This window comes from Glossina fuscipes, unplaced genomic scaffold, assembly GCF_014805625.2.
Source record: "Glossina fuscipes isolate IAEA_lab_2018 unplaced genomic scaffold, Yale_Gfus_2 28, whole genome shotgun sequence".
Lineage (NCBI taxonomy): Eukaryota > Metazoa > Arthropoda > Insecta > Diptera > Glossinidae > Glossina > Glossina fuscipes.
The window spans coordinates 1,722,905-1,743,439 of NW_023998423.1; the positions used below are offsets into that span (position 1 = coordinate 1,722,905).

Consider the following 20,535-nt stretch of genomic DNA (forward strand, 5'->3'; position numbering starts at 1 on the left):
ATATAAAATATTTTAATTTAAAACCATCCACAAGATGCTGAAAAGTATCTAAAAGATGCTGCCAGTATCTCACTCTCGCTCTTTCTCTCTCTCTTTCGCCAAATGCAATCCATAATGATCTCAATATCTTGACGCATATGTAAAAAGGGAAAAAAATATACTAAAACTCATTTACTTACTTTCTCTCTTCTTCAATCTTTCTATTATACACTCATAAGTCTCATTTCGTCTACACATACAACACACACCTGGATAAGTTTTTGTTTATATCTCTAGAAAAAAATCATAATAAAAAACCGGTTTAAAGTAAAAAGGAAAAAAAAAAAAACAAAAAGACAAAAATGAAACAAAAAAAATTTCAATTTCACACTAAACAACAAATAAAACTTATAAATCTCCATCGCAGAATCAACAAACATACGTTCATAGGTGCGCATATGTATACACACACACACACACACACACACACACATTTGTATATATACATATACATTTATCTACGTTCAAGATAAACATAAACTTTTTCATATAGTACCACTTGCACACACACACACACATATATATGTATATGATATACTATAAATGTATGTATGTACGCATGAGCGTATATCTGTATATGATAACTACGCTTGTACGAATTTTCGTACACATGTAAAGCTACTTGCTTGCGCCAACCTATGCATGTGTATATACGTTATCTATACGTATACTAGTAGTATTTTATGCAAGATGATGTACTTTCCAATGTATTTTTTTTTTTTTTTTTTTTTTGTGTTTTGAGCTCATTTTGCTCAATCGTTTGCGTTGTTTTCCACTTAAGACGATTTGTCTTCACTTTTTTGGTGCAAGAGAATGTTCAAATAATTATTGAATGGTAAAGGGCATCACTTAGAAGATTTGAATTTGTTTTTAATTTATTTTTTGTTCATTCATTTTTTTTTTTTTAGGAATACTGCAAAAAAAGCAATATTCAAGAATAATGCATAGATAAGTTTCTATTGTCAAAGCCGTTGATGGTGCTGTTGCTAATGATGATGTCGATGATTTTGTATTAACTTTAATTATAGAGACATGCATTGAGAACATACAACTTTAACTTAATACATTTAATTATCTGGTTTTCCTTGAGCTATTTTATAATTTGCTTTTTTTTGTGATAGACTAAAGATTTCCATAAAAACATATAGAGAAAAAATTGAAAACAAAAACAACAAACAAAATGAACACATAAATGAATTAATCTAAGTTATAAAAATTATACAAAGTATCTGTTTTCTTTTTTACTTTTAATTACTTATCAACCAGTAGAATAAATCAATTCTGCCTCAGTGTCAATTCTACGCTTAATAAGTCTTTTTGAAGTAATGTGCACTCGATAGAAAAAAAAAAGTGCAAAGTTGCTCTTAGATCATATCTCATGCTTTTCCATCCTCCATATATACAATAAATCGGTTAATTTATTCGCTTTGAAAATAAGATAAGCAGATGAACCCGAATTAACTCCAATTAAATTTGCTGCACGTATGAGAATTGTCCGATATATCTTTTGGTATAAGCTATAGGCAAGGCAAACCTATAGTATCCAAAACGGTAAAAAGCTCAATCTGATAATTTTTTTCTCCCGGTCGCAACGATTGAGATTTCAGCTAGAACTTGAGAAGAGTACCGCTAGTGCTTGCCCATACACTGCAATAGATTTAGTGATGAAAATTTTTCCATATATGCAAGCAGTAAGTAAGCCGTACGTATGTACGAATATGGAAAAACTGGCACCTTCCACCCAACTTCACGAAATTTAATACATATATATATATATATATATTCTTTAAATATCCGAGCACAGCCGAAATTAATTTTCTTATTTGTTTTAATTGCCTTTGAAGCATTTTATTAGGCGCCAAAGTACGACTTGGTGTGGTCAGCGAGACTAAACTTACGCGACTTAATAACGCGATGCGAACATTGCCCGGAACATTTGTACAAATTTTTATATTAATATCTGCCACGGCGGTGAAACCTTTTTTCTTATAATTGAAGTAATTGCAAGCTGACGGTAGCAAATATTTCGCTCCGACTGCTTAGTCAAAATGCTGCAAGCCATTATATGCCATGGATTGTGAAAAACGTAGGGTGTCTTCCCGATTTTCAAACTTAATCTCTTTCTTTTAGATAGGTCCGCATAAACTTCATGTGTCCTCTACCATCTGATGTAGGGTATAACCAAATCTCAGTTCAGATTCGAAAAGAATTGAATCCAAATTCACCCAAATATTTTGAGAGGCGACTGAGATTTCATATGCTTTCGCCTTAATGCTGACTGCCAAAGGACTTCCGCGTTCTCTTTCCCCCTCTCTGGGTTATTAGACTTATAGAAAGCGCTTCAGGAACTTTATTGATTGCTTATGCGACCGTAGTTTGATCATGAGATGAAGGCGTGAGACGATCGTTTGTAATTGTAGTCCATATGTGTTACTTATCCGAAGCAATAACTAATTTTTGCGTAAATGCATTAACGTCTTAATAAATGGAAAAAACAAACGAAAAAAAAAAACTTCTGTAAATTATGCTCGCATAAGCACACATAATGCTCATCATTATCAACGGGTTGTGTAGTTAAAGTCAATTATTGTTATTATTATTATTAGTATTAAATAATGTTACGGTTATTAGTTTTGCTGAAGAGTAAAAAATAAAATTTGTTTAAATTTTACAAAAAAAGCATAAATTTTTTTCTCATTTTTTAATATAAATTAACACTTAATAGATTAGCGGTGAATGGTTGAAAGCCGTTTGCATCTGTGTATATGAGTAGGTTTTTCACATATATAGTACAACAACAACGCAACTAACTAACTAACAATTTATACTTTTATGAAGTTTTGAATGTAGAGTGTTGGCCTTTTTCTCTCAAATTATACGTTTATGTATGTGTGTACGTAGTGTTTGTGTGAAGTTTAAAAAAACAAAAATAAAAATTAATGAACATCAGAGCAACAATATACGAGGTTTAGCACAACATAGCATATCATATCATAGCATAGCATAGCATAGCACAGCTGTGTATTTGAACAAATATTTAAGAGCATATGAAAGCAAATAAAACCAGAATTCTATACACAAACAACGCCAACAACAACAGAAGTAAAAACGGCACGTTATTATGAATATTTGCAAGGAATACGAACGCGATAACAAAATTTTTTTTTTTTTTTTATTTTTTTTACTTATTTTTTTTTTTTTAAACTTTAAAGGTTTAATTTTAAACACACCCTCCGAAAAAAAATAAATGACGGAGGGGGGGGGGGGGGACGGACGCGCATACACGAAATAAGCTGTAAAACAAAACGGGTCAATGACTTTGACAACTTTGGACAACAGCAACACAGCATAACGAAGAATACTGTTATTGCCATTGTTGTTCTAGTTGCTGTTGTTGTTGTAAATGTAATTGTTGTTGCTGTTGTTGTTGATTTCGTTGTTGCAACATTATAACACAACACTTAGTTATACATAAATGTATATATATGCATATATATATATATATATATATATATATGTGTATTGAAAGCTTAAATGGATGGATTGTAAACTGGTGAAGACTGCTTCGCTCGCTTGGTTGTCAATCGGTCTGCCTGCCTGCCTGCCTGCCTGCCGTTGACATTGTGTGGCACTCATAAAATAAAGAAAAAAAGGATGGCGGTGTTATGGTGATGGTCATACAATAGTAATAAATGCAAAAGTGTGAAACATAAACCTTAAACAAATTACTATCGCGCGCTCATTTGTACTCACACGCCCAAACAATACCGCCGCACACACGTTCATATTATAAGCATTAACATGCAAGTCAATGCATAACCAATAAATACTAAAGCGCGACATAATTTATTTTATGTTTAAAAGCCGAAACATACTGAAATATAAAAAATAAAAGTAAAAACACAAAACCAAACCAAGACCAAATAAAAATAAAAATGAAAGCAAAGGAAACTCTTCACAAATTAAGATGCAATCACAAAATATCCAAAACGAAAAAAAAAATAATTTAATAAATAAATAAAATATTTCGGTTGAAACGAACGTGAAGTACTCTATGGCTGCTCAGGTGTAAAAGTAGGTAAAATAAAAATAATACTATAACCAGTAAAGCCCGGTGCCATATTATATATACCATATTCCAGGAGCACGCCAAGGAAGCATTTTTCTAAAAGAAGAAAAAAAAAAACTTAGGCGAACACAAACAAATCGCACACTTGTAAACTCATCAAAGAATATTTTTAACACTAAACCTGTCACTGCCAACCCATCCATACTTAATGTGCGTTCCCGATGTTCGCACAATCAGTTGTAGCCTAGGCCAGGAAGGAGCCGATGGCGGTCGGATATTAGGGTAAGAAAAATTTGTACCAAAATAATTTTTTTCTTCAAAAATTTTCATCAAAAATTTATATTCTCAACGCAAAGTTTTTTAATCGCTTCTTATTAAGAAAAGATGAACTTTTAAACTTATTTAAGCCATAGCTTACATAGTCAACAAACTTCAGAAAAAGTTTTCGAATTTATGGAGGCATAACACACGATTTCGTCATTCGTCTATAGACTGCAGCTAAAATCACAGCCGCCAACTCCCAAGTAACTTGAAAAACTTTGCACATAGAAACTGCAAAATATTGCGATAATTATTTATGGGCGGGTCAGCTGGTTACGTCGGTCTTAACTTTACATATTTGCACGAAATTCTGTAACCAAATTTGTGGTATAGTTCAGAATTGCGCTTGCTGTAGACGATTTTGAAAGTAAGACACGCCCACTTTACACTTTGACGTAGCATTTTGAAAAATTTCTCGGTTTCTGTCACAATTCTTGCTGCCGCTACTTAAGGCAAACTTAAGAAAAATATTTGAATAGAAAAACTCTCTCATAAGCACAATTTTCGAATTATATTTACTTAGAAGATTTGAGGAGAACACGATTTCCATTTCTTTACGAAAATTGTTGAAATAAAATTGAAAATTTTATTAGGCGAACATGGATTGAATGTTAGCCGAATGCCAAGACCATGATCGAAGCTGGCTTATGATTTCATCGAATAGCTGGGCTTACATCACAGCTCGAATATCTGTTCGGTAGAGGTGGAGTGAGCGCTCGGTGAGTGAAGGCATAACACTTACGGATTGGGCTGTTACCTACTACGCTGCGCGTCTCTCCTATCCCTTTCTTTTTCCCCACTTCTTTCTGACCATTACCATCTTACAAGTATAGGGGACTCCTCCTGAGCGATTGGTTATTTAAAAAAAAAAAAAATAAAACATGTACAGGCATGCTCTTTGGATGCATTTTATCTACAAGAATGTAAGGCAAAGTCCGCTTTGTCTAGTCTTAGAAAGCGTTAAATTTCTGCCTTGGCCAATTAAATTTTGATGAAATTGATTGATTTTGATGAGATTACTTGCTGAACACCTTGACCCGAATCTTTCCTGTAGATTTACGCTGTTGTGGCCATGCGGTTGTCTTAAGCACATTTATTTCCAAGCTTGCACTACTGGTTGTGAAGTGAAGAGTAATAATAAGTTGCTATTGCGATCTTTCAAGCCTTGTTCGGATCCGTTCTTTTGCACATAAACTCGCACCGTCGCCCCGCTTTCACTCTAATCACTTTTTTAAAAGGTTATGCTTAGGATTTAAAATTCTTGAAATTTTTCAATGAGTTTCTGGTGGATTGTTGTAGTCTCGGTTATCGTTAGAAACAAGCTTAGTCACATGGTCAGCAAATGTTCTTATCAGGTTAACGGGAAACAGGCAGTTCACCATTCAATTGCCTGCGCAAAGCTAAGCCCCGACAGTATAAGGTTTTCGTAACCGTTATTGCTCGCCCACGTCATAGATAAATGTAGAAAGCTTTCGGTTCCGATTCTCTTTAGAGAAGAAATGTTTCAGCGACCACTTTCGGGGAAAATGAACGTCCAATTAACACGTTAATGAAATACTTTTTTTTGAAGTAAAGTAACATATACTTTAACCTAATTATTATGCCACGTCATCCTTGCGGTGAAGTGTATGTTTGCTTTTTTTTTATTTTTTTGCAAAATTTACATTTATTAGCGGAAAAAACAAAACAGTCACACTCATGCGCTTAAACGGGGTATAAAACAAAAAAAAAAAAAAATAATATCAAAACAGGGACGAAGCGGTAAACGGTAAACTTAACGGCACTACCATAAGAGCTCTTGAAAGTGAATGCCTTGGCTATACGAACATTCACTGGATAAGTAAACTATAGCACAAACTAAAGCAAACGAAAACACACGCATGCCAAAAATTAACAAAAATCTCTAAAGCATTTATGTTGAGGTAAAAGATACGCACATACACTTCTATACAAACGCAAACGTGAATATATGTACAAAGCAATGAAAAAAAAAAAATTTTTTTTTATATTTTTTTATTTTTGTTTTTACATTTACTCGCACTTACTTGACTTGCGTTTGATTCTATGCAAACGTGTGTACGCAAAGAAGAAACAAAACCAGCCGATCAAGCAAACGGCTTGAAATAGAGGCACAAGAAAATAGAAAGAGACACTTGGATTAACATATATGTGTGTTACATACATACCAAACGTTTAATTTAACGCCGCCAGTGTAATTAAGCTGTATTTGTTGTTTTATGAAAATATTCATGTTAAACAAACATTTTTAGTTTTCGTTTACCGATTTTGAAAAAAGAAAAAGGAAAAAATTTTAATTTGATGCTTTCAACTTATAAGAAAATCGCAAAAGATTAACTCGATTATTCAGAACGTGCTCTTTTTGATACAAGTACAGTCAATAGCTGATTCAAATCAAAAGAACTCACACACACAATGTAATTAAATTTCATAAATAATTTTAAAAGAATTAATTAAATTATTATAAAAACCAGTAAGAAAGTTACAGTCGGCGGGGCCCTATCTCTCACACCCACCACTTTGGCATTCTACTCTCCAAGTTTTTCATTTGATATTCGTATCTCTGGTATTGTTAGGAAAAAATTAATCGCTGTATCTATCATATTCAGTTTAAAATTAACCCACATTTAGGCAGATAATATATCTTCATCTGAGGAGTGCGCAAAACAGTTTTAAACATTCTGTCTTGTTTGCCTTATAATCAAGAAGCACAAAATTTCAAAAAACTGAAAAAAGCAAAATTTAAATTCTTGCGACTTTGTGTGGGCATGGCGGTTCAAAAAAAAAGGGGGTAGAGTTCAGTTTACGCTCCACTGCACGCTTCTGCTTGGGCTGATTTAGCCCATGTTTCTACTCAATTTGAAGTCGATATCATCATTTTTACGGACAGTAGAGTGCCAACAGCACACACCGCACAGACACAAAGACGAGCAGACATGGCTAAATCAACTCTGAATTTCATGCTCAAGATCAAGAATATATTGGTTTGGGGAAAAAGAAATCCATTATTTTTATATGAACTTCAGGACTTTATTTAACACGCTTCGGATTGTCCGATTTGGGTCAAATATGCACCGTTTTGTTGTATGATTTGTTGCCATTTTAAAGGTAACTTCGAAATGCCTCTCTCATAGAAGTCCTGGTCTCTATTTGCAAAAAACTCTAGTAGTCGATTTTTACAATCCTCCCTAGATTCCAATTTTTTATCATTAAAGAAATTTTGCAATGCAAGAAAAAGATGATAATCGCTTGGTGCCAAGTCCGGACTGTATGGCGGATGCATTAAAACTTCCCAACCAAGCTCCCGAAGTTTCTGGCGAGTCACTGTCGATGTGTGTGGTGCATCTTTAACATCAAAAAATCCTGAACGGAATCTACGAAACCAAAATTGCACATAATCGGCTGTTACAGTATCGGAACCATAAACACCATTCACAATTTTAGCCACCTGGCCTGCATTTTCGCCTTTGTCAAAGAAAAACTGTAAAATGTACCGAACTTTCTCTTTGTTCACTTTCATTTTTAACACGCTGTAACTCACAACTGAATGCACCAAACAAAAAACAGCAAAAGAATTTTTTTTACTGCGAAATGTACAGTATGTAAATGTAGAGTATCGAAAATTGTTTGATCGATACTTTACGAGAAATCTATCAGTGCAGCCATCTACCGAAAAAATAATGGATTTCTTTTTCCCCAAACTAATATATACTTTATATTGTCTCTGAAGCTTGGGAGGCTGAAGGTGTTACATATATTATGGAAAAAAACAAAATGAGTGCCCCCCACATCCTACAGGGGTAGGTATAAAAATAGATAAAAAAATGGAAAATGCACTTATCACGTAAAACACCATAGCAAATACTCTATCAATCCGCCCTATAGTTATTCAAAACACTTCTTTGTAAAAAAAGACTTCATATTGGGGACGGTCCGATCCGACCCAGCTTCAATAGCATTTGTCCTTGGGTCAAAAGAATCGGGCTGGTAACAAATTTCATCATAATATCTAAAAAATCGCGGCCTGTATGTCCTTCGCAGCAAATCAAGACGGACTGACGGGCAGACGGGTAGATAAGTTTAGCTTTTAGATACCGCAGATGATGTAGACCAGAATAATATATTGTACTTAACTTTTAAAAATTAATAAAAAAATAGAAATACCTCAACAATTACATAGATAGGAGGAACTGTTGAAATATCAACCGAAAACTATGCAATAAAACAAGTGTATAATATGCCTGAAAGTATACAATGGAAGGACTTCTATTTTAGTTTGTTTAATTGGTGGAGAATTATGCAACGTAAAAATTAAATTGGAATCTAAAAAATAGACAAAGCCTAGTCTATCCTTAGCATTAAAAAGAAACCAATGCAAAATTATGAAATTCTCTTGCAAAAAAAAACTGAACTAATCTCTTTTAAGGTATAATTTGATAATAAGTAAAGCTTGTAGGGGAAGCTTATAAGGGAAATCTATTAGACAATGTTTATTAAATTACCGTAAAGAAAAATGTGTATGCATTTCGAATTCCTATTGGCGTTATTTTCTCACCCAATCGAATAAATTTTCTTCTTCTTTCTTTTTGTATTTATTCAACTCAATTATATTTAAATAAATTTCATGGTATCACAAAGCGTCTTTGGCTCTGATTAATGTGCATCGATATCCTTAAAAGGAGTTCGCAGTTTATCAATGCGAATTGTTTCCCATTCTTCTTCTGATTCAGAGAAATCTCAAGTCACCTTTTGTTCGTGTCCTTTGTTACTTCTAAAGTCACTACAGCGACACGTTCTTTTCCGTCGATTTTTCTTTCTTTCGTCTTTCGTTTCCTTCTTTCTTTCGCTACATTGACAACAATTATTGCTTAACAAACCTGATTATGATGAGGCCAGAATTTCGCGTAAGAATATTTTGTTTTAGTTGTTTGTCCGTCTGCCTATTGTTCTTGCTCTGTGATCATTACTGCTGTTGCCGTTGTTGTTTTATAACTCCTTTACTTGAAGAAAAAGTTAACTAAAAATATATGTATATATATATATATATATATATATATATAAAAGAAAAAAAAAGAAATCTTACTATAAGCTACGATCATCGCCGTAACCATGTTAAACATGGATACTTGAATGTCGTTTGAGAAATAAAATGGAACAAAAAACGAAAACATTGAAAGAAAACTTTTTCACATTTTTAAATACGATTTGTCTGAAAGCAAAAATTAATTTTACATTACAATGGACACATAGATCAATGATGTAATATAACATTTCTTTTATTTACATATATTTAATATGCAATCTGTCTGATATTAAGTTAATGTTACAACAAGATAAGTAAAAAAAAGAAAGAAAAACAACTACACATACTTAGAAAATTCATTAGTGTTATATTAGTAATAATAATTCAATTCCTAAATGGAAGATCCAGTATCCTTTTCGTTCTTCCTATTTGATTCCGATCCATCCCGAAGAGACTTGCCACGGCATTAGCGTGATTTCTCATTCCGACAAAATGCTGTGAAGAAATCCGTTGTGTTAGATTTCCAGTGAATAGAAAATCCCGGCTATCATGAATAGTCTCGTTGTCATTATTGTAAGAGGGAATTATAAATTTTGTAAATGTAAATTTTGGGAGTATTTCAATATGTTAGAAGTAATGGCTGCACCACACAGTACCACTCGTAGGATCTTACACTGATATATTTGCGGTATTTCAATATTAGAGTTACTGGTTTAAAAATCTTAACTCTATGAAGATGGAATTACATGTGATTCTCAGAAAAGTCAGGGACCCCAGGAAGTATGCCCGTTGCTCACGTCATCATGAAGCGATATACTTATATCTGTCTTTTCGTCTATCCATTTGCCTTTCTGTTTCATGTTTGCACGATGCATGCTAGCTTTCTCAAAGTTTAACTATCGCCCAACTACGCATTACTGAAGGGGAAGTGGAAGAGATTTACACTTAAGCCAGCATGCATTAACGATCCATGGAAAAGTGCGTTTTCTTAATCGCTGCGGGACGATGAGATAATTTAGTCACGTTTGTCTGACTGTCCATCTATATTTCCGTCTGCTGATGGCAAAATGGTTTCGAACTCACTGAAAGTTTAGCTAGCGCGACGCGGATGGGAGTTTAAGAAAATTTATATTCCCATATGTAATACTTTTAAATATGCGTCAAATATGTATCATTTATGCGAACAAGATAGTGAAAGGGACTTGGGCTTCACGAAATACATCATCGATGTAAGGAAAAGTTCGCATTTTCATTTCGTTTTGTTCACGCCTTTGCTTCGGCTTACGCGTTTCCCGCTTTCATGTCACTGTGTCTGGTGACTACCGTTGATAACCCAGCAAGACTGAAGACAAAACCCCAAAAACCAAGCTTCAGGCGAAGTATGATGGGCCCATAATCACGACCACAGCAAGTAAAAGTCGATGGCTAATAGTATACACAAGTTATTAATAAATTTAAAGCTACGTGAAAATGCACATAAGAGTCTTCTTAGTCCATAGCAAACTAACCTCAAGTCAAGCATTGGTCAAGAACTTATTACAACTATTTACCAAAGTCAACTTAAAATCGAGTAATGGAATTATTATGATTTGGTCAACCGCTGTCAGCCTATCAACAAGCTCGCAACAACCACTTATCACTTGCAAATCACATATGGATCCAGAACTTTGTAGCAGAATTTCGCATAGATCTAGGCGGGCCCAAACAGTGAATATAAAAAATCGAGCTAAGCGGCCAATAGATATAGCGGTGATTCGTACATGGTTTATAATTCATCTTCTGCCTATTATTCGCAAGTGGAGGGTGTCAAAAATTTGCCTACGAGTTGAGTAAATTCTTTGACTTTTTTCAGTGTATTCTTCAAAACGAAAATCCTTCTGCCATTTAAAGTCAAACAAAGTTATGTCGAGATCTTGTTGTGTGGCTGTAAAGAAATAATGTTTACGAAGGTAGAGGACGAAAACTGTTGAATTGCGTTAGCAACGACGTCAGCAGCACAACCAATAACAATAGCAACAAAAATAGCAACAACAAAACTTAATCTTAGTGTAAAAAGAAACCGAAGTTGACAACCACAGCATGAGGCCTTTCGCTTTATTATTATTATTATTGTTGTCGTTGTTGTTGTTGTTGTTGGCTGTTGGTATGTACAAACAGCATTCCAGCGGTAAGTCAAGAAGAGTAAAACACTTTTCTTACTAAGGATTCACACAGCAACCACAATCCATGGCATGGTAACTAACGTTACCTTCGCTGCTTCATCATCTTCAACTGTTTCGTTTTCTTCGCTTGCGTTGTTAGTTAGCATTTAATGATGCCAAACAATTGATAAAACGATTTAACAAAAATTTTATTGGAATTTATCCGAACAGTTGATGTTGTTGTGTGTGTGCGATGGTTGGTTCCACCAAACGAGAAATCGTAGAGATGATGACCATTTTTCGCACAACGAAACGTATGTTACTCGTGTTGTTTAAGCAATTTTGGAAGAAAATGTTTCTTGTTAAGTAAAGTGAAAAAAAACAAAAAAAAACCAAAACCAAAACAGAAAAAGGAACATTTAGAGGCCACAGAAAATCGTGCTAATTTGTTGTAGTTTTTTTTTCTTTTTTGCTTTTAAATAAAACAGAATAAAAATGCTTAAAAAGAAAAAAAAAATAAAAACTCTGCAAAAATTAATGAGGAAGATGATCAATGAGCCGCTCGAGAACTCAGGAAAAAGGTTTCAAAAATTTATCAACATTTTGAGAGCAACAACAAATAATATGGCAAAGTACAATAAAAACACAGGGGGGGTATGAAGAGATATAGAAAAGGAGGTGGAGAACTTTTAGCATAAAGCACCGGTTATAAGTGTAGAAAAACCTTGACAGCGGAGCCATAAGAAAAATCATTTTCTGCTTATGTAAAAAAAAAAAACGAACACAGCCGTAAATAGTTTTCGTTGAACGTACATATGTATACAAACGAAACTTTAAACGACCTTAAGCGGCAGCAACATAGACTCAGCTTTTTTTCTTTTCTTTTTCTTTTTGCTTTTAATCGGCTTTAATGTTCGTACAGAGATTAATATTGAAGTACAACCCATTGCTTCGACCAACATTCAAATGCAATCAGTTAGTCGTTGTTGTATTATAGCGGTGGCATCCGTGCAACAATAATCTAACCAAAGCTAAAACGTGTACTTAAGTGTGTGCTTTACATGTCCATGAGGCCAACTCAGCATAATCTGAGTTGCCATCATCGAAATGCATGTAAAACTAAGAAAACAAAAGACTTTAAACAACAAAAGGAAAAACAAGAAGAAACCAAAAAGCAGAAAACGAAAAAAAAAAAAAAATAAATAAATAAAGTTAAGCGAAAAGTTTTTATGCCACGAGCACTTAAAACAACAGAGTATAGACGACAATATGTACTTATGATCATTACGATAAACGTGCTTAACACATAATGATCATTAAAGTTTAAGCATATAGAGACAAGCAAATAAATAAACAAACGAACAAACACATGTAACGATCAATGTTTATTATATTGTTTAGACAACATGGTAATGCATTAATGACGAAACACTCTCTAAATGTGATTGTTGTTATTGTTACCATTACTGTTGTTGTTTTGTTTCGTTGAGCATACACAAACACAACCTATGGATGCCTTTCGCTGTAGACTTAGCCTGATAGCGGAGTATGCGCATTTATTTAAAGCCAACAATAATGATGATGATGATGATGATGTTGACGATGATCTTCGTTACCATCGTACTAATAATGACCCTTCCTGTTATACTCAATAAGAGTGAGGAGTTTTTTTTTTTTTTTGTTTTTGTAAAGATTTTTGAAGAAAAACATCGCATCAACAACAATCGCACTCTTTACCAGTGTTTTGTTTCGCGTTTATGAAATGAAAAAAATGCGTATAACCGCCGCCGCCAATATTGCGAAGAAAAGTCGCTAAGCTAAGTTTTATAAGCAACTTCAATAATATGGTTTTGCTTTGTATACAAGTTTTTACACACCATCCAGCACAACTTAATCTTTTCATATAAATCAACGTAATGATGATTATTTGCATTTGTAGAGAAAATTGCAATAAAAGAAAAAATCCCATAAAAACGTTCAGAATATTTATATTTATAATCAGTCTGAAGGCGATCCTGCGCAATCTATAAGAACGATAGGTTTATGAGTATTCAAGAATGTATATGTGAATAATTTTCCCTTCTTGAGACCAACTGGTATTTATTTACAGGTAGTGTGGCTATAGTCCTGTTTAAAAATAAAATAAAAAATTCAATTCCCATTATCCTTGATTATAATCGCCGCCCGGTTACATAGATTAGCAAAGACTGATGCGTTCGAAAGTCGATCAAAGGTGGGTCCGCACTTAAAAAAAAAATCAATGCTTAATAAATTTATAGTAATACCCTTAAGTTTGTGTGGATGCATGCAACACCCAGAAGGAGTTGAGATAAACCCTTTTATTATGCCGATATTTGCCGAATCTGAATTCGTCCAAACTCGTCTGTCCGTCTGTCCGACTGTCCGCTTTATTTTCTTAAGTTCAACCTATAGATAGCGATTTATGAGATATTTTCATGGAATTTGGTATGGAGTCAGAAAAAAATGAGGAAAGAAAAAGAGAGACCGCCTACTGCGTACAGCTACGATCACAGTGCAACTTTAACGCATACAAGATTTGAAGCCGCGAACATTGACTTGATGATCACGATTCTTACTTACTAGACTATTCATGCGGATATATAGTAGTGATCAGTTAGGCTTAGTGGTTGTTGTGGTTTCTAGCACTAAATCAATAATTCAATTTCATCCTAGAGAAAAATGATTGATGGGAAAGCATTGCATCAATTTTGTGGTCAGTAAATTGATAGTGGCACGAGACGTACTGCGTCTTGCCAATATCTTCCCGAAACGGCACTTTACCCGAACAAAGAAGGCGAGCGAGAGAGAGAGAGAGAGAGAGAGAAAGAGAGAGAGAGAGAGAGAGAGAGAGAGAGAAAATTTATTTAATTTCTAACTCAATCATGCTTCTATAGCGATCTCCTACAACACCTACAAATCATAAATCATATTAAACTCTTCATCTTGTTGAATGTAGGCGTGTTTCACGAAACGGGAGTAGTGTGTGCTTCTCGATATCAAGAAAACTCGATTGTAATTGAAATATGTTACTCGATAGGAATTTTAGCATTGCAAGGCTTTTCTTTCGATAGCAATGAAAGTACATACGTTAACGGTCGCTTTAAACTCCCTAGTCGTTACATCGACACAATAACCCATAGCTAAGGTGTCGAGAGCGCCATAAACCAGCTCCCATGCCTCTACTGTAGATGCGACAACTTTATTTATCTATGAAGCCATTTATTCAAGGTAACTTTCATCTCGCATGCGCGGAACGTGAAAACTTTATTAACTTCCATATGCTACATAACTGCAAAATTTTCCAACGATGATTTGCCAAATAGTACTGAACGTAAATGTGAATTTTGATGGGAATAAAAAAAAAAAAAAAACCACTATGACGTTTAAAAAATTAATTACATTATCTGATAGTCATATGTTAATGATAACTGCACTAATAATTAGCATAACCTTATTACGTAATCTTAACAGGTTTTAGCATAAGTGTTATTAACATATGGAAGTTTTGAGCCACCTCAATGCATAGATGCCAGTATCTTGGCACCCCGCACCAGTTATGGTGCAAGGTGTGGATAAGCTATGTTGTTTCCACTTTGTAAGAATCGATTTCCAAAATAACATAGTATACTTGGCGGTTTACTTTTTCGTTTGTTGTAATTTACTAAAAGAATAATTAATTGATTTTTGTTGTTTCAATTAAATAGTTGGAATTTTCCTTATAAAAGAAAAATAATTCATTTTATTCTGCTACTGCAAAGGGGCATATTAACTTGTGGGGGTGTATGAAACATCCAGAAGGACTTAAGATAGAGCCACATTTTATTATTATACTTATATTATATTATTTAAGCCAGTCTCTCTCTCCGTGTTTTGGCCAAAAAACCCACACCATAGAGAATTGTTTGAATAGAAGCTTTTCTGACCACTTTTAATAAGGGGTTTGGTTTTGAAAAATCGTCATATGATCGACAATCGTATTAAGCGAAGTGGTTTAGGGTCCTGTTTTTGCCTGTCGTGTATTTCAAGAGTTTTCCCAACTCAAGAGCGCAGTTCAAGCTAGTTATCGTTTGCGTTTTTCTTAATTTAAAAAATGAGAAAATTATGAAAATTATTTATAAAAGTTTTTTTACCTCTTAACAAGCAGCAACGACAATAGCCGCAATGGAAAAACAGCATCACATGTTGCAAAGTCATTTATTGAATTTTCCTTAGTATAGCGAACACCACTATTGCCACCTCCTCCGCCGTTTCAGTTGATTTTTCCTTGTTTCACTGGATGCAGCTCATTCTTCATAAATTTTTTAATAATTTCAAATAGTTTTCCTTCCTTTTTTTCTTCACATTTTTCTTCTTCTTTTTTTTGCTTTTTTTTGTGGAAAGGCGTTACAATAGCTTAAAGGCTCTTTTGTGCAGTTCAAGTGGTTGCTTTTCTTTTCTTCTTTTTACTAAGCGAGCTTGGTAGCAATGTGTGTGAATTTTCTGTTAAAAACATCGCCACAAGTGGAAAACGAATTATAAGATCATATTGGAAACCTCTTGAATTTCACGCCATACACAGCGGGATGTTTTTGAGAAATTCTATAGAAAAAAAAAAAAAAAAAACACAAAAACAATAATTTCTTTACTTTGACTTTTGTCCTACACAACGAATAACGAATGCTAACAACAATTTACAAACGATAACTTACGGGCTCACTGCGATCTCTGTCGTACACTTTAGTTAGTTACGCTGCTCAACTGGCTGGCAGAATTTTCAAAGGATTTCTTCTTTTCTTTTTCAAAATTTTCATCTATCATCAAAAAAAAAAGAAAAAACAAAAAATCATGTTTCTTAAGAAATCTTCTCTTTCCCTTGCAGCTTATCAGAGCGAAATGTTTTATGGCATCATCATATTATTTTCTTAGCGTTACCTGCTGTTTGCTTATGCTTGCGACAAAATCTTATATGTTTCTTCGTCTCTCCATCGCAAAACATATATAAGCAAACGGGTAGAAAACCTTGTTAACCTAACCTGTGGACAGGTGAAGCAACAGCCTCATTATTAGTTTTATTTGTTTTTATTGCTATTGTAGTCGTTGTTGTCTTAAGACAAGAAGAAATTTGAGATTTTCCAAAAAAAAAGCCAAAAGAAAAACATTCGTCTTTTTCCCATTTTTTACACCCGTCAACGAAGAATGAAGGGTATATTCATTTCTTCGAAACGTTTGCAACGCCCAGAAGCAAATTTCAGAGACTTCAAAAATCTTGGTCGATTTAAATCGCATGTGCGTCTGTCTGCCTGTGCATATCAATGCACTGTGCATATCTGTGCACATTCTCCCGTCCACAAAAACGAATGTATTGGCTACAAATTAGCAAAAGGGTTCGTAAATGACGCAAAGAGCTCAAAGAGTACGCCTTTAATGCCCATAGTTTTGTACAACGTAAACTTAGAACAACTTTGCTTCCATTCTACACGAATAATAAAAATCAGCCACGCCCACCCAATATAATGAAATGTGCAAATTTATGTTCTTCGTATCCAATCCTTCAATCGTTTTTAGGATGACGGTGTTGAGTGTGAATGATTCGGTCGCAGCCGAATGTAATTTGCTTACTCGTTTTACTTCAACTAAGCATTTTCTTAAAATTTGATCTCTTTTATGAGATAATTTAATATTAATGGAGATAATTTTATCTCTTTTTTCTTTCTTTTTTTTTTTAACCAAAAGAACATTCGATATTATATTAATTTTATTTTGCTTTGTTTTTTTTTACCTTTTCTTTCTATTGAGCAATTAATTTACTCGCTTTCGCTTCAGCTTGCTTTGATTTTTTTTATATCATTTTTTTTTTCCATATTTCTCTTTATTCAGGTTAATTTATTAGCACACTGTGGCGAAGCTTTCAAGGCTATTGAGAAATTTCACACTTTAGTTATTACGCATAAAACTAAACATTGGCTAATAATTAGCAAATGGTCAGAGTGAACGCTAAAAAGTATTTTCAAATTGCAAACCCCTCCTTCCTCTGTAGGTCCGCATTGTTTGCTGAAACAACATTTAATTGAAAATATTAATAAGGTTTAAAAGTGGTTTCAAAATGAAAGATAGAAGAAAGAGATCGTGTAAAAAAATATTCTTAAACTTTTGGTATCATTGCAGCCTTTGGTGGCCATAGCGAGTATTAGTTAGTTCGTTCCATTGATTGCGCTCAGAAGTGCGGATCGACAAGACGTAAAAGTATAGTTAAGCCTGGTCACTAGACAATTGAGCAATGGCTTGTTAATGGCTTGTGTGTCTTTATCCTTTTGTCGATTACTTAGCTTAACACTCAAGTATACGCACCGCTCAAAGGGATGTTAGCCTGCATGGTAATTAATGCTCTTGATATAGAAAAAAAAAACTTAATTAGCTCCCAAAACGTCCAAACCTTATCAAGCATCTTCACTTATAAGCAAAAAATTATGATAGATTTTATTCTGAAATACACTGGAAACGCTATTCTCCATAACTACATATATATATGTTTATATTTTGTTTTTTCCTCCATCATTCTGTCTCGGTTAAGTAAGATGAGATGAACTAGACCATGTCCAGAGTCTTATAATTTAGTTAAATCATTTGTGTTTCAGATTTTTGCTCTGCTAACCTTTGCGATTAATGTACAAAGTTTGCCAAGTGCCTAGGCAGAAACTTGTGCGACTTTACTAGACCTGACTCTCCTTGGTATACCCATTCTCGCTTTTTTTATACTAAAGAGTAATGAAATTCAAATGTTATTCTCCTTGGCTTACCTCCAAGACTAATAATGTTGAAGATTGTTAAAGACTTGGTTTCGACTTGGCTTCGCTGATCTATCTCATAGTATTTGTGCAGATTTTCGTTACGCTACTTTGTCCATCGGCGTAGCTAACGTTCAAAATCTTCTCATGTCAAATGCATTTTTGGAATCTGTTACGCTGAGTACCTTAATGCATGCTACACTTTCAGTATTTGAGATTGCAGCTGTAGCTTACTTAGGAAGTCACATTTGCATACGATTAGAGTTACATATACATATATACATATTTTACACACGGATAGAACTTAAATTGCTTAGGGTGGTCGCGACGTCGTACAACTTTGGGCAGATTGGTACAATTCGATAATAAAAGCAAAATAAGCCCGCGCTGTCATATGTGTAAATGATTTTGAGTGACGTTGCACGATGAAACTTTTCCTGTACCGTTAGCGTATAAGAGATAACAGAACTACTTACCAGCCTATGTAGTTTCTTGATGTATATGGGCATGTCAGCGAATCTATTGCGACACGACTTTCAATGTGGAAATCAGAGGAGGCTTACTGAAAATGCAGCCAAATTGCGGATTCATCTCTGCTGTCGTTTGTACGCTAACCATTAAAGTATATCCTCGCAAAAAGTTTACTGACTACAATCAGTTGAAGAATTCTAAACGACGTTGGCAAAGACGTACTGGTTGTGAGTTGGTAGAATCAGCTGTAGGATGGTGGCAATTGGTGGTGATGTCTGTCGATTAGTTATCTTACAGTGCCGTTTTATAGATGCGTTCTTCGGTTCGATTTTGACAGTGAATAAAACTATCAGACGATGTGCGCTTTTAACAAAAGTTTTTTTGCGAAATCACTAGAGACAACATACTTCTATTACGACAATAATATTTCATTAACAAAGACATGGCCATATGGGCGATGTAGATCATCCGGCAAAGGCCCCCAAAAATTTTCACAAACCTCCGTCTAATAACCAGGACTCTAACGAATGTTGGAAAATGCTTAGTTCACCGCAAGCGAAACACCTTAAGATATTGATATGCTTGATGAATGTATCTATGACATGTGATTTCGTTATAAGTAGAGACATGCAAGGACAGTTCCGCGGCTTGTTTGATAGCGAAGGAAATCGGAATTTCCGTTCTTTGCAAAGAAGAATCAGCGAACGGTATCGATCAAGCACTTTATTCATTAAATGTCGCTCTGTATGTCTATTGGCTTTTACCTAAACCTTAGATTAGATAGCAATGAATTACTCAAAACTCCCCGTTATGGAAAAATTATTTTTAAGCTTCAACATGTTTTTCATATAAAAGACAATTACCGTCTGTTCTCAAGTTTGTTGGAAAAATTTCTGTAACTTTTATTCAAGAAGATGTTTCAAAGAAGGGCAAAATACTTCTCCAGACCTCCCCTAGCGTGGTTCACATTTAATGATTTCGGTAAATAAATAGTAAAAGTCATACAAAATTTGAACTATATATGACACAAGTCACAAATTTTTTTTTCTTGTTATGTTTTATTTATTTGTTTATTTTGCTTTATTTTTGTTTTTTTTTTTTTTTTTTTTTGTTTTATTGTTGATTTTAAACACGAGATTAACAACGCACAAGAAAAGCAAACATTTATATGAACGCAAAGTAGTTGAAACAGAACAGAAGAGAAGATAAAATGGAAAAAAAAAAAATAAATAAATAAATAAACGATGATAATATAAAAACAAAACCCACGTACGAGAAGAAATAAGAAGAACAAGACGAAGAATAAGAAACATAAAAAAGACTATAACAACATACAAACAACAACAATCGCTTACAAAAGATACACACAGGTGAGAGCTCGCGTACGCAAACAAGCGAAGAAATATGAACATAAGTTGCTCAACAGATAAACGCACACACAACACACAACACACAATACACAACACACACATATACAGCATACACACTGTATGTAGATAGACCATAAGCAAGTAAGTAAGTAAGTGAATAAATAAGACTTAGACCTGTTTTAAGGCGAATTTACGAGTATATGGTGTGTGTGTGTGTGTGTGTGTGTGCCTGCTTGCATATGCGCATGTATAGGTTACGAATGTTTTGGTAACGACTTTTTAAAGGCTGGAAGACCAG

At 34.1% G+C, this 20,535-nt stretch overlaps 1 protein-coding gene and 1 long non-coding RNA gene across 2 annotated transcripts in view; one reads left to right on the top strand and one right to left on the bottom strand.

Moving 5' to 3' along the window:
* LOC119636171 (epidermal growth factor receptor) overlaps positions 1–20,535 on the top strand; it is a 104,705-nt gene that overhangs the window by 51,660 nt on the left and 32,510 nt on the right. The gene's annotated exons all lie outside the window — the stretch shown is intronic.
* Positions 14,011–17,306, bottom strand: LOC119636172. Its single transcript, XR_005247129.1, has 2 exons — positions 16,321–17,306; positions 14,011–16,210 (listed from the first exon to the last, which is right to left on the bottom strand). It is a non-coding gene; the product is annotated as an uncharacterized LOC119636172 (long non-coding RNA).